The sequence below is a fragment of the Equus przewalskii genome, chromosome 17 (assembly GCF_037783145.1).
Source record: "Equus przewalskii isolate Varuska chromosome 17, EquPr2, whole genome shotgun sequence".
In the NCBI taxonomy this organism is placed as follows: Eukaryota; Metazoa; Chordata; class Mammalia; order Perissodactyla; family Equidae; genus Equus; species Equus przewalskii.
In genome coordinates, this window is record NC_091847.1 from 52420263 (window position 1) to 52435454 (window position 15192).

Sequence of the window (15192 nt, forward strand, 5' to 3'; positions counted from 1 at the left end):
GCAACTGGAAGTGGTGCAGACAGAGGAGCCAGAGAGCGGGTGAGTCCCACCCAAAGGACAAGGGTTCCTTTACCTGAGTGTGCCACCAAAGGGCTAGCCCAGACCTCAGAGCTGGCAGGCCTGTGGGCAAGGATTCGGCGCATCTGAGCAGTGCCTGGGTGGACCAATGAGTGAAAACCAGAACCAGGAGGGCAGCCCTCCTGCCACCTGGAACTCGGGCACAACTCCGGGGGTGCAGGGGGAGGGAGAGAATTCCAGGAAGGAGGGGGGTTATGTTTTGTTGATTTTTCCCCATCAATCTGAAAGAAAGGAACTTGGAATCATAAATTAAATAGCTTCTTGTACGCTGGAGTCTGTGGACTAAGATTTATACCCATGTCATATGTTTGGGAAATGCCTGTTTCACAAAGTCAAACACATTACCTTATTGTAGGACTTCTCAGAAATTTAATATGCTAATATTATGCATTCTGAAGCTCAGAGAAAGGGATTCAATAGGTCACTTGTGTGCTGGTAAATGATCAATAACCGACTCAGGGGTCAAATCAGGGATTACAAATCTGGACTTGTAGCATTTGCCAATTTCCATGGTGTAAATACTCTGAGGGCCCCCCCCCCCCCCCCCAGCTCCAGAGCTCCCCTGGCATTTGCTGAGGCCTACAACTCCCTGATCCCAATCCTCCTGCCTTCACGCTCCACGGGGGGTGGGATCCAGAGGATGCTCCACAACAAACTTCTCGCATGCAAATCTCTGCCTTGGCGATGTTTCCCAGGTTACTTGCCCTAAGACTTGTCCTTTTACACATGTCATCAGTTTTAATTAAAGGAACCAGTTTCCTGATTCATTATAGTATTTCTGCATAATTGTTTTCTTTTAGGTGATTATACCTAGGCCGAGATCTATGATCTATGAAGCATAACATAAAGAATGAATGAAAGACAGGTCCCCATGGTAGCCAGCCTCCAGGATGGCCACAAATGATTCCTGCCTTCTGGTATTCAGGCCCTTGTAGAGGGCTGATCTATGTAACCAATAGGATATTTTGGAAATGTGTGACTTCTGAGGCTAGGTCATAGAAGACATTGTGGCTTTTGCCTTGGCCTTTCTTGGATCACTCACTCTGGGGGAAGCCAGATGCCATGTCATGAAGACTCTTGAGTAGCTCTGTGAAGGAGTCCATATGGTGAGAAACTATGCAGCATCGACGTGCCAGCCATCAGAGGGCGCCATTCTGGAAGCAGATTCTCCAGCCTCAGTCAAGTCTTTACTTAGATGACTGTAGCCCAGCTAAGCTGCTCCTGAATTTCTGACCTGTAGAAACTGTGCTAAATAGTAAATGTGTATTGTTGTTTTAAGCTGCTAAATTTGGAGGTAATTTGTTTTGTTAATTTATAACTGATAAAGTACCTAATCTATAGGAGCTTCACAATTTAGCAGGGGAGAAAAGATGCATATGGATATATACAAATATATGAAATAAGCCAGTATGTGTATAATCATACACTGACTGTTACAAGTTCTGAAAAGTGGGAGGAGGGAGAGAAGAGGTTGTACAGCTGAAGGACAAGGAGCCTCATTTGGGAAGATTTCAAGGGGTCAATTTTGGAAGTAAAGGAGGTTTGAAGAAAGGCGGGACCACATTTTGGGGTCTCTCCTTTTTGGAGAAATCAAATTCCTGATGAGTTAACGTATATGTTCTTTGCAAAATGTGAAATTCACTTGAAAATCAAGAACATATCTTTAGAACAAGATACGAGTCAATCTGTTTTTAGCAAAGGAATTCAGTCTTATAAAAAGTGCAAAAAACTTACCAATACACACAAAATTGTTACCAGTTTGCTATTTACCACCTTTTATGTTGGGTGAGAAATAACAGAATATTTATTTTTAGGTTGGTTTAAATTAAAGAATAGAAAGGTTCAGTTCTTGGTGGGTTGATTTCCATGCTCGAGAAATGGATATACGCTGAAATAAAAGGAATGATTTCTATTTAGTTGAAAGGGATAAACAAACAAACAAAAGTCTTCAATCAACAAGAGAAAATTAGTACCTCTTTCCAGTCTATTGTTTTTCATTTTGCTTTGCTTTTTTTTTTTTAAGCAAGTTCAAAACCATAGTGGAAGTCATGATGGTGTGGAAACGCTGGCTGGGAAAGCATCCTGGTATCTTTTCATTTTGCCTGATTCTCATTCAAGATATTAGTTTCAAAAGGCAATGGGAAGTTTGCTTAAATCAAACAGAAAATTAGAGCACATGAGTTTAGCAGCTGGAAGAAAAAGTGCTATAAATATAAAGCAAATGAAGGGGGCTGGCCCCGTGGCCGAGTGGTTAAGTTTGCGCGCTCTGCTGCAGGCGGCCCAGTGTTTCGTCCGTTCGAATCCTGGGCGAGGACATGGCACCACTCATCAAACCACACTGAGGCAGCATCCCACATACCACAACTAGAAGGACCCACAACGAAGAATATACAACTATGTACCGAGGGGCTTTGGGGAGGAAAAAGGAAAAAAAAAAAAAAAATATATATATATATATATATATATATATAAAGCAAACGAATAGGTGTAAAAAAAAAAAAAGGACACCCAGACTCACAACAATGAAAGAAATGCAAACTAAACTACAGGAGATGCAATTTTACAAGCACCGTCAGATTAGTAAAGACTTAAAAGTTTGTTAATGCTCAGTAATTGGGAGTAAGGGGAATCAGGCATGTCTCAGGCCAGGGGTAGGAACGTAAGTTGGTGCAACCATTTTAGACAGCAATTTGACAAAACCTAGCAAAATGTTAAAGGCACATACCCTTTGGCACAGCAATTCCATTCCTGGGAATTTATCCTAGACGTGAAGGCATAAGTACAACCTCAAGGATATTCATTGTGGCCTTATTGGAAATAATGGAAAAATTAGAAATAGCGATGCACACAATAGAGTGCTGGCTAAATAAACAAACAAATAAGTGATAACAAACACATGGAGTGCTGGCTTATTTGTGTCAGCACTGCTGTAAGAGCTCTATGTTTGTGAAATAATGTGCTGTTACAATAACCCTAAGACTTGGTTCTCTTTGTATGATGGTTCAGCCCCACAAACACCATTCAGCCATCCAAAAGCACAGGGTGGGTCCAGATGTGCTGACACAAAGACTACTCATGAAACAGCAGGGACAACAGGAAGTTTCAGAAAAGGGTATAGAGCACAATCTCATTTATGACAAAAAAACACAACCAAATGTGTATATGTTTATATTTGTGCAGAACATGTCTAGAAAGATAAACCAGAAAGAAGCAATTAACAATGGGATCCTCTGGAGAACTGGGACTGATGAAGCTAGAGACGGGAGGAGAACCTTGCATTTTTTACTTAACACCTTCTCTACTTTTAAAATTTATTTATTAATTTATTTACAACACACGTGTATATACTTTTCACCTGGAGTTAGACCAACAGCAAAGGTTGAGGTCGTAGTTCCCAAGACTGCCTTCATTTCTGACACCAACTGCATGTTTGGTGGGGGTGGGGGGCGGGGTTCCCAAAGCCACACTCAGGCTCAACAATTCACCAGAAGGGCTCACAAAACTCACTGAGGCCTTTTATATTCATGGTTGCAGTTTATCACAGGGAAAGGATGCAGATTAAAATCAGTCAAAGGAAGAGACAGATCGGGCAGAGTCTGCGAGGGTTCCAGATGGGAGGTTTCCATTGTCCTCTCCTGTGGAGTTCGCATGCATTTCCCTCCTGGCATTTACGTATGTGACAATATGCATGGAGCATTGCCAACTAGGGAAGCTCATCTGAGCGTCAGTGTCCAGGGTTTTTATTGGGGTTTCATCATGTAGTCATCATTGATTGATTGGCCATGTGGTTGAACTCAGCCTGCAGGTCGACTGATACTGTGAGACCTAAAGCCCCACCCTGAACTACATGGCTGGTCTTTCTGGAGAGGCCAGTCCCCATCCTAAGGCCCACTGTGGCCCTCCCATGCCCTAAACAAAGTCAGTCCCATCAGGTATCAGATTAATCCTGGAAGCTGAGGGCAAAGGCCAAACCTCTCTTTGGGCAAGGCCAAATTCTTTACCACACATTTTTATAATTAAAACCTGGAATAGCTTTGCCGTTGGTTTTCCATGAGTTTGTCGGTATGTAGTACAGTTTCTAAGTTGTGTTTTTATGTAAGAGGATTGATTTGCCCTGAGACTCTTTGATCATGTGGATTTTTAGTCTTAGATTAGATGTTCTTAGATTCTATATTTGTCTGCCTTGCATCCATTAGTCACCAGGCCAAACTAAAGGCCAAAGTTGTTTACATCTCCTCTGTGAGCCAGCTTTCGTGGGTGCTTGAAAATCTATTACAAACCCTCCAACAAATCACGAGTCCATCCTCCCAACCACCTCCTTTATCCAACTCTCACACACCAAGCCAATATCCCTCAGCCCTAATCACACAGGGCTGGGTAGCACACAACTAGAGACCAGCCCTATAGCCCGCAGCCTTCTGACATTATTCAAACCAGCCGATCCTAAGCTGTCTGCCCTGCCTTGCCTTCCCTTCCCATGGAAAAAAATAATGGTCTGGGCTGTGCTTTCCCCTCACGGCTTCTGCTTCCTGACCAAAACTGGCGCTTCCCCATGTGGCCCTGCATGGCGGGGCGTGCTCCTTCTCTTGGGGAATGTAAGTAATAACAATCTTCTTTCAACAGCATTAGCCGCTTTGTGTTGTCACTCAGTCACCTTCATAAATTAAAATCCTGTGAATACAATTGAGACAACTTTGAAACCTGTCCTCCACAGGCCCAGGTTTCAAGAGGGCAATAGTCCTTACGAGTTGACGCAGGCCTGGCTTGTACATGCTTGTTGAATTTAATGAAGAAGTTTATGCTATCGGTTTTTGCTCCAGTGGTGCAGGAGATAAATTATTCATCTTGTTTGATGCAATCAGTGCTCTATGTGGAATCTGAAAAGAAGTTCAATAAACCACTTGTGGAAATGCACATTTGCCTACAAATTCTGCGCTGACTGAATTTACTGGAAGTACTTATGTCCAAACTTGGTCAGTGTTCTTTTGTCACTCTTTGCCCTCCCCTCCCCATCCACCTCCCTAATTCATTTAGTCAGCAAAGAAGCTTGTATCTACTGCCAATAACCAAACCCGCCTTGGCCACCTTAAAACCTAAAATTCAGAGAGAAGAGAAAGTTGTGCTTATTCCATTTCGGCTTGTTGTATCGTTTATTTTAGGCTCTGAGCAAATGTTAGTTTACGAGTGTTTTTGCTTATTACAAAATGTCAGGGATTGCCTAGAGCGGGTTTTAACTCAAACACCTTAACTGTTTTCTCAGGAAAAGATATGAAAAACAGAAAACCTGGTAAACTGAAGGTGTACATTTGGTGGTTAATTATAAATGACAGTGTTGTCATCTTCCAATTTGACCCAGCAGTCCCCAAAATGAGGTGTGGTCATATGTCCACATTTTCAGGGACACAAAGTGTAAAGATATGAATGAATTGGAAAGGAGAAAAATTGTGAGAAAAATATTAAATACAGAACAAATTTAAGCTTCCAGTGATAAAAATGGATAAAGTGCTGAAGTTATAGACAAATAAGGTTAAGAAATGCCACACCATAAAGAATGAAGAATATTTGAAGTTTTAATAATGCAGGTGAGCTTTTATAGCAGTAAAAAAAATGCAAAAAAACAAAACAGCCAACACAGTGACTGCCTCAGGCAATAGTAGGGGCTGCGTATGGTTGATTTCCAATAATTCCCAAAGGCTGACCCAATTAAGAACTGAAATTCCGAACCAGAAAGGCTGAAAAAGATTTTAAAGAAGAAAACCCTAAAGTGACTCTTTGGGAACATGGACATTCTCTTTTCTATAGATGTTATTGAAAAATCATTTTATTTCTAATATTCCACTTAGTCAAAGTGTGCTAGAAAACCAGAAGAATTAAAACACTTTGCTTTTGTAATACTCTTGGATCTTTAACCATATTTAACAAGCTGTTAAGGAACCATGCCTCAACAGCCAAGTGGAAGATGGGCAATTGTTTGTGTTGAGTTGGGATAAAGAGTGTTAGTTGTAAATGCTCCTGAGCATAATAAGTTCTGTGAAGTCACATGTATCTGGAGGCTTTTAGCTGCAAGTAACAGAATACTCAACGAAAAGTGGCTTACACAATGAGGGCATTGAATTGTTGCACAAAATAAGAAGTCTGGAGGGAGGCTGATCCAGCATTGGTTAACAACAGTTAGGGGCACTTCTTTGCCCATCTCTTGGCTTTCCTTTTCCATAACTCCAAATATAGTTTTTTATTATATCTATTTTCAAATAAAAAGGAATGATGTCCAGAGGGCGCTGGAATTCACCTCAAGTCCCTCATAGCAGGAGGGAGAAGAGAGTGTCGATTTCTTTTTGTCTCCCTCTTTTTATCAGGGAAAAATTTTTTCCCCCAAAACTCAGTCAAGCCTCCTCCCCAGACCTCTTTACATTTCACTGCCGAGAGTTCAAGTGGTGACTTGGGTCACCTGCCAATCCCTATCATTGGCAGAGAAGAGAGATCACATGACGAATTTAGAGGAAGAAGATTCATTTCCTGGAGCTGGGCATGTTCACTCACTATGGAGCAAAAGTGAGATTTTGTTAGCAAAGAAAAGGGGGTGAGCTGGATCTGTGAGATGGTTATGGGTAAACAATCAACTATGTTTGTGATCTTTGCAGGCCATAGCAGGTGAAAGGTGGGACATTGGTCCCAGTGCCTGAGCTGGTCATTACTATTCAAAGAATGCAACAAAAAGGACACATAACTTTCCTTTGTTATATTGTTTAAATTGGGTAAAGATCTCAGTCAAACCAGACATCCTTTGTGGGTTTGCATGAATTAAGCCACAAGACAGGCTCCTTCCTTGGAAATAAAACGTGGCCAAATCTAATACAGTTCTTCATTAAATCTATTTTCAAGTAAAAAAGGAATGACGTCCTAAGGTCCCTGGAATTCACCCCAAAATGACACAAATACAATAACCCAAGTGGCTGAAATCACTTACACACAAAATTTGACCAAAGCAGGGAAGTTTGCTCTCATGCTTGATCAGAAGAGCGGCACACTGGAGGTTTGTTCAAAGCAAAGAGAGCACTGAATTCTACAGACAAGGGTCCTCAGAGGGGGAGAGAGATCTTAGTAAACGGGGTTAGTTAATCCACCCAGGCAAGAGCCTCAAAAGATCGAGATGTGCTCTCTTGTCTGCGCTTCCATGGGCTTTCAAAGGATCGACGTGAAACCCTATGAACTGACCCCCCCTCCCCGCCCCATTTCTATCATTTATAGCCGTGGCCATGACCAATTGTCTCTAATGAGTCAGCCTGTTTTGATCGGTAATTGCCCACAACAGAAACTGCTTGGATTTGGGAGGCCTCGTGAGAGCAAGAACAGAGGAATCTCACCACAAAAATAGAAAGAGAAAAGGCAGAGAGCCTCATGAGAAATTACCCTAAGCACTGCTACTTTCTACTCCCTGGGACAAGGTGAAGAGCAGGAGGCTGAGGGGTCCGAAGGTGCTCCTTCCCCAGGGCTGACGCTCAGCTGCACGGCGCGGGGGCACTGTCCACATTGATGACATATTGGAAGCTTCTGAAGTAACCGATAGTTGACTTGAACCCCAAGTGCTCCTCCACCTCCCCATGAACCACTAACTAAAGGGTCACACATGGAGGTTTCCAGGATTCTGTGGTAGCCCATGGAACCTCAGTTAAAAAGAAAAACCAAAGCAAAAGGACAAGTTGAAGAGGGCTGTGGAAAAGCTTCTACCTTCCCTTCAAACCTACTTTCCACACCCTCTGCCGATGGCTCTGACTTTACTGAGAAAACAAGCTACACATCTACCCACGTCTTCCCTGTCTTCTCTTCTATTCCACCGGAAGAGGCATTCCTGCATCTACCAAAGACCGGTCCCTCCACCCGAGTTCCAGATCACAGCCTTCTACCCCATAGCTTCTCAAGGAGTGCACTTCTTTTTTAATTTTTTTAAAAAGATTTTACTTTTCCTTTTTCTCCCCAAAGTGCCCCCGGTACATAGTTGTATATTTTTAGTTGTGGGTCCTTCTAGTTGTGGCATGTGGGACGCTGCCTCAGTATGGCCTGATGAGTGGTGCTATGTCCACGCCCGGGATCCAAACCCGAGAAACCCTGGGCCGCCGAAGTGGAGCGCGTGAACTTAACCACTAGGCCACAGGGCCGGCCCCAGGAGTGCACTTCTGTCCCCTTCTTTCTCTCTTGCCCCATGAGCCTCAAACTCTCTTCCTCTCCACGAGTATTCCTATTAACACCCAGACATGCTTTAGCATTTCTCATCACTAAAAAACCCCAAACCAATCAACCAACTAACCAAAAAATCCTTTTGCCTGAACATCTCCCTCCAGCCTCTACCCCATTTCTTTTCCCCTTTTATGGTAAATTTCTCAAGAGTAATCCAAATTTGCTTTCAAATGAAACAGAACTCGCCAACCAGCACATCTTTATCTCCATTTTTTTCCGACCGCTCAGCAGCATTTGCTTTCTTTCTGAAACTCTGCCTTCTCCTGGCTGCTCTCACCATATAGTCTTGGTGTACTCCTTCCTCATGAGATGCTCCTTCGGTCCGTTTACTGATTCTCTACTCCTTCCCTTGACCTCTGCACCAGACTCAGCCTTGGACCCTCTCCTCTTCTCTTTCTAAATTCTCTCTTTCTAGTCTAGGTGATTTACTACTAGGTGATTTAGTCCCCAGGTTTAAGAACCATCCATATAGTGAAGATTACAAAATGATATCTCTGCTGCCTCAAACTTTCTCCTGAGCTTCAGACACACGTAGCTAGTGGCCAACTTGATATCTACCCAAGGGTGTTTAAAGGGCATCTTTTTTGTTTCTGAGGAAGATTAGCCCTGAGCTAACATCCGTGCCCATCTTCCTCTACTTTATATGTGGGACACCTGCCACAGCATGGCTTGACAAGCGGTGTGTAGGTCGACACCCAGGATCCGAACCAGCAAACCCCGGGCACGGAAGTGGAATGTGTGAACTTAACCACTGTGCCACCGGGCTGACCCCGTAGGGCATCTTGAGCTTATATTAAAAACATTTAAAATCAGATTGTTTCTTTTCTTTTTTTTAAAGATTTTATTTTTCCTTTTTCTCCCCAAAGCCCCCGGTACATAGCTGTGTACTTTTAGTTGTGGGTCCTTCCAGTTGTGGCACGTGGGACGCCGCCTCAGCATGGCTTGATGAGCGGTGCCATGTCCGCGCCCAGGACTCAAACTGGCGAAACCCTGGGCTGCCGAAGCAGAGCGCACAAACTTAACCACTCTGGCCGGCCCCAGATTATTTGTTTTCTGATTAAGTTTTGAGTTCTTTGCATATTTTGGGTAATAATTCTTTATCAGATGTTTTTTACAAATATTTTCTCCTAGTCTGTGGCTTGTCTTCTCATTCTCTTGACAGTGTCTTGCAGAAGTTTTTAATTTTAATGCAGTCCAGCTTATCAATTTTTATAAATAGTGTCTTTGGTGTTCTATCTAAAAAGTTATTGTCATACTTAAAGTCATCTAAATTTTCTCCTATGTGATATTCTAGGAGTTGTATAGTTTTGTGTTTTACATTTAGGTCTGTGATCCACTTAGAGTTGCTTTTCGTGATGGGTGTAAAGTCTGTGTCTAGATACATTTTTTTGCATGTGGATGTCTAGTTGTTCCAGCACCATTTGTTGAAGAGACAGTCTTTGCTCCCCAGTGTATTGCCTTTGATCCTTGGCCAAAGATCAGTTGACCGTATTTATGTGGGTCTATTTCTGGGCTCTCTCATCTGTTCCACTGATCCATTCGTCTGTTCTTTCACCAACACCACGCTGTCTTGATTACTGTAGCTTTATAGGAAGTCTTGAAGTCAGGTTATGTCACCTACATTCAAAATAGACTCTTGATTCCCTCCTCCACACACACTCCATACCTGCTCCTCCCCCATGTCTCAGAAAATGGCACCATCATACATCTAGTTGATTAGGCTAAAAACCTAGGAGTCATTTTTGATTCCTCCCTTCCCTCTTCCCATCCAGTTCATCAGTATGTCTTGTTAATTCTTCCTCCAGCAAGCAGGTCAAATCAAGTTGTGGCTCCCCATTTTTACTTCTCAAGATAAGAGCCAACCTCACTGGTGTTACTAGAACTGGCCTCCCCTTGTCCTCCACTATAGTTAGTGAGCCCCCCCACCCTCTTTTCTTCAATAAGAAAAAAAGCAGAAATGAGGATTTATCGTACACTTTTTACATTTGGCCTTAAATGAAAACACTAGTCTGAGCAAAGTGGGTTTTTACGAGATCTATGGAAATCAGATGGGCATGAGAGTTCAGGCTAAATTCCTAGAAGGAAAGGTAAAGCCCTCGACCGGCACTGTCCACTGGTCACTAAGCCACGTGTGGCTGTCGAGCACTGGAAATGTGGCTAGTTCGAATTGAGATGTGTTGTAGGTATAAAATACACTCGAGATTTTGAAGACTTAAGTTTAAAAGAAAAAAATCTAAACTGCCTTATTAATAATTTTTAGGTTGATTACATGTTAAAATGATAAAACTTTGGATATATTGGGTTAAATAAAATGCATTAATTTTTTTTAAACATGGCTGCTAGAAAAATTTAAACGACATAGATGACGCACACTGTTTTCTATTGGACAGTGCTGTCCTGGACAGTCACGCACGCCCAGTGCTGTTCTCTGGCCTGACAGGCCCCTTTCCCGCTCCCAGGATCTCTGCCTCATCTCTCCTCTGTGCCTCTTCCTCACAGGTGGTGCTCACAACTGGGATGGCAGATGGGTCAAGATGCCAAGTGATCTTTAAACATATAGACCAGGCTGCATGCCTCTCTTGTTTCAAAGCCTCTAACGGCTGTCCATTTAAGTTAGAATAACATCCCAGCACCGTATCACACATACAAGGCCCTGAGTAACTGAGAACCTTTTACTCATCACACTTCAGCCACCCCAGCCTCCTGTCTGTTCCACCAAAACACCAGGCTCTTTTCTGCCTCATAGCTTCTGCGTTCGCTGTTCCTTCCGCCTGGGATGCTCCTACCCTACTTGTTTTGATGGCTGGATCCCTTTCACACGTCTTGGCATAACTGAATACCTGACAGCTCTCAGACATGTTGTAATTCTAGATGCACTTCTACATTGCTTTCAAACCTTCAGTTAAGTGAAAAAATTGCATAATAATTTTAATCCCATTTATGTAAAAGTATACGTAGATATATACGTATATGTAAATACGATAACTATTTGGAAGGATACACATCAGTTAACTGAGGTTACCTGTGATCATACTATATAAACTGTTCTGCAACTTACTGTGTCATAAAGCAATATGAAATAAATATAAAGCATAAAGCATAAACAAATCTTTCTATGTCAGTTCATATAGATGTACTTTATTCTTTTTAATGGCTGAAAGAATTCTTTCGTATGGATGTATTAATTCGTTTCACCATTTTCCTATATTGATGGATATTTAAATTGTTTCCAATTGTTTTTGCTATTGCAGTGGAATCTTATTACTGCTGATATGGATTTCAATTCTTTGGATCATAGAAAATAATTTACCTTCTCATCTACGGGAACCAATCTTTTACCATAGCTTCTGAAATAACACATCCTGTTCAACTGTGAAATGTGGCCATCTTAAGCATCAACAAATTTTTTGTATGTAGTTTATATGTTATCATCTCTAACCAACATCTTTAAAATTTTAAAGTACACAAGCACTTTATGAAGACTCAACATTGCTAGTAATGCTTTGTGCATAAGGGCTGTACCAACCAACCATTTAATTGAGGGATACATTTTTTCCTTTTCTTTTTTAAATTGAGGTGTAACTTATACAAAGTGCACACCTCTTGATTGTACAACTTGGTGAAATTTTACATGTGTATGTATCTGAGTAACTGCTCCCCAGGTAACAATATAGAGCACTTCTTACACCTTAGCAGGTTGAGGGACAGCACGGAGTAGGATACTTTTTAAGCATCTTTTTTCCTTTGAATTTCCACATTCCTCATTTCTTTAGGATGAATACTCCTTTATGATTCTTATGGTGATAATAATTTGGAGGAGAGCGTGGGGTGAAGAAATAGGGGAGTCACAAGGGTCTGTTGGGTCTTTTCTCACTTCTACTCATCCCTAATCATTTATTTATTTATTTTCAGAAACTGCTCACGGAAATCTTAGCCTGGATTACAGGAAAATCATTGATTGCCAAAACCTTTCAAGTTTATATGATCCAGGCTGACAGGATTTTCATTCCACTCCCTAACTTGTTTCTATTCATTAAGGCCAATATGGGTCATTCAACGCAAATAATGCTATCCTGTACTGGTTTTGAAATTATGGACATTTTTTTTTTTGGCAGAGGAAATAATGAGCTGTGCAATTTTAGTTAAACAAACTAACTTCTTTGTATCTTTACAAGAAAAGGAATAATGAGAGATGGCCAGATCTGTCGCCAGATCATCAATGGCCTCACCAGCCTCAATGGCCAAGTTGAGATGTTTGGACTCCTTACTCTTTCTTCTTTCTGTCTCTTTTTTCCTGGCTGTCCAAGACCCCCAGCCCCCGCCCCGTATTTCAGTTACATTGTGTTAAACAGAATTTTGTGGCTTCTCTGGAAATTTAATAATTTTCTGTGAGAAAATTAATTCCAACGTCCAAATAACTATTTATAAATTAATCTTTGCAACACAGTTTATTCTTTTATGACTTGTCACTCTGGTTAGCATTACTTAATCTTTCCACTCCTCAGGAACTTCGGATTTACAGAATAGGTGAGTTGAGCAAGATACTCTGAAATGACATTTTCAGTTAAAAACTTCAATGATTTATATGAAGTCCTGGCATGTTATTAGCAAAGTGTCAACATTTATCACTCAATCCAACAAATTCTTCTTTCAGAATATTCTTCAGCAACATTAAAATATTAATATTTCTCCTGTAGGATAGGTTTTTAAGGAACCACAGAAAAACATGCTCCATAGTTTTGTTGTGTGTAGCACCTAAGGATTGGGCCTGTTAGTACTGCTTACTTTTAGGCGATGGTAATGGAACTATCCAGGAACTTACATTTATTGTGTGCCTTTTATAGATCTGGAACTCTCTTTAGGCTTTTCATATTTGGCCATTTAATCTATACATTAGTATGACTTTCACTATACATATGAAGAATCTGAGGCAGGAAGAATAACTTGCATAAGGTGACATCTAAGTGGTATCTGAATCCAGATCTGACTAGAAGCTCTTTCTACCCTATAAAGCTGTGTTCGTAATACAGAGCAAAAGGTACAAACTCCAAATAAGGTATAATAGAGACAAGTACAGAAAATGTCTCTGTTTGCTAGGGTGAAAAGCTAAGCTGCTGTAACAAAAATATGGTGGCTCAAATACAGTAGCCTACAGAGCACTGAAGTTTCTCTTTCATGTACCAGATCCAAGGTAAGCAGCCAGGTTACTGGGTGCTCTGCTCCCAGAGTCCTTCAGAGATACAGGTTCCCGCCATATTGTTGCTCCACCATCCCCCAGGGTGCTGTCCTTACATGCATTAACGATGGGTTCTCTGGAAGGAAAACAGCCCCTGAGAGGAGCACACATCCAATGTTTTAAGGCCTAGATCTGGAATCAGTCTTCATTCACATTCCACTGACAAGAACTTAGTTAAGTGACCTACATGTAGCTGCAAGGAGGCTGGGAAAGCCATGTATTTAAACTATTATGAAGAAACAAGAATGCACTCTGGTAGACAACTAGCATACCCTCATATCATGTTGTTTTCTCAGAATAAAATCAATATCAAATAAAATAATGTGCAAATAACCTCCTTCAAACAGATGGGTTATAGTCATGATCTGGAGAGTAGAGCGTTTTATAAAACTATGTCAAGAGGACTAGGGAAATGTGATTGAAATGTAATTAAATGAAGATGTGATCTATTGCTTGTACTCTCAGGCAACCAAGATAGTTTATTTCACCAGAAAAAAAAAAAAAAGGCAATTTGCATGAACACCAGAAGAAGGAGAGTGAAGATCTGGACAGATCACTACTTCTCCGTCTTTCCCACTCTCCTGTGGAAACAGAATGCACTGACTTTGCTGGATGGGCTCTGCGCCTTCAAGTGCAGGCCACACACCTAGGCACCTTGTGAAGGTTTCTTCCCTCCTTAGTTGCTTGCCAAAACGTGAAAGCAACTCTATCATGCAAAAGAAAGCAGATACAGAAATGCTCCCCTGGAATGCATCAAAACAAGCCACTCTCTGGTTTAGGAAGCATAAATTCAGAGTAAAAGGAAAGAGCTGGATCTGAGAACCCCAAATCATGTGACTGAGTTCATGTCTCATTAAGAACTCTGTTGCACATCCTAGAGTTTGGAAGCCTGTGATGCTGAATAGGCAGATCCCCCATTATCTCTCATTTTTATGTGTCCTCAGAAGAAATTTCCTAATTATTTGTGCCCAGCTTTTCACTGCGACTGTACAGAGGCAGAACTAATAAACTGACTTACTAATCACGTAGACAGAAGTATCCTTACATGGGGACATCCATCAGAAGTCCTGGAAGTGACTTCCTAAAGAACATTTACATTTCTCTTTTCTCAATTTACATTCACCAACCAACTTTCTTTTCTATAACTTTGTCTCTTGAGTGGATACAGATGCTAGAAGAAAGCACTCCAAATATAAATTAAAAGAATTGCTGACATTTACCAAGCATTTACTAGGTACTAAGTAATGTTAACATTTTACATGTATAAATTCATTTAATCCTCACAACCCCATGAAGGAGGTCCTATTATCCCCATTTTAAAGCCAAGGAAACAGGCTCAGGGTAGTTAAGTAAACTCGCCCAACCAAGGTCATACAACTAGGAAGCGGTATAGCCAGGATTCAAACCCTGGCCTCCTGGCTCCTGCATGTGGGCCTTCACCACCATTTGCTATTTACGTATCAGGAACATCTTTTACTGTGAATGAAGGAACTTGGCATTCTAGTTTATAAATTAGACTCTGAGAGTCTGGAAAATGTTATACACAGCATCAGCAGAGCTGAAAAAATCAAGTCCCTAGAACTGCAAAGCCAAGGACCAGATCGGCGTGTGGTTTGGGGACTCTGTGAAGTGCCGCCTGGGTG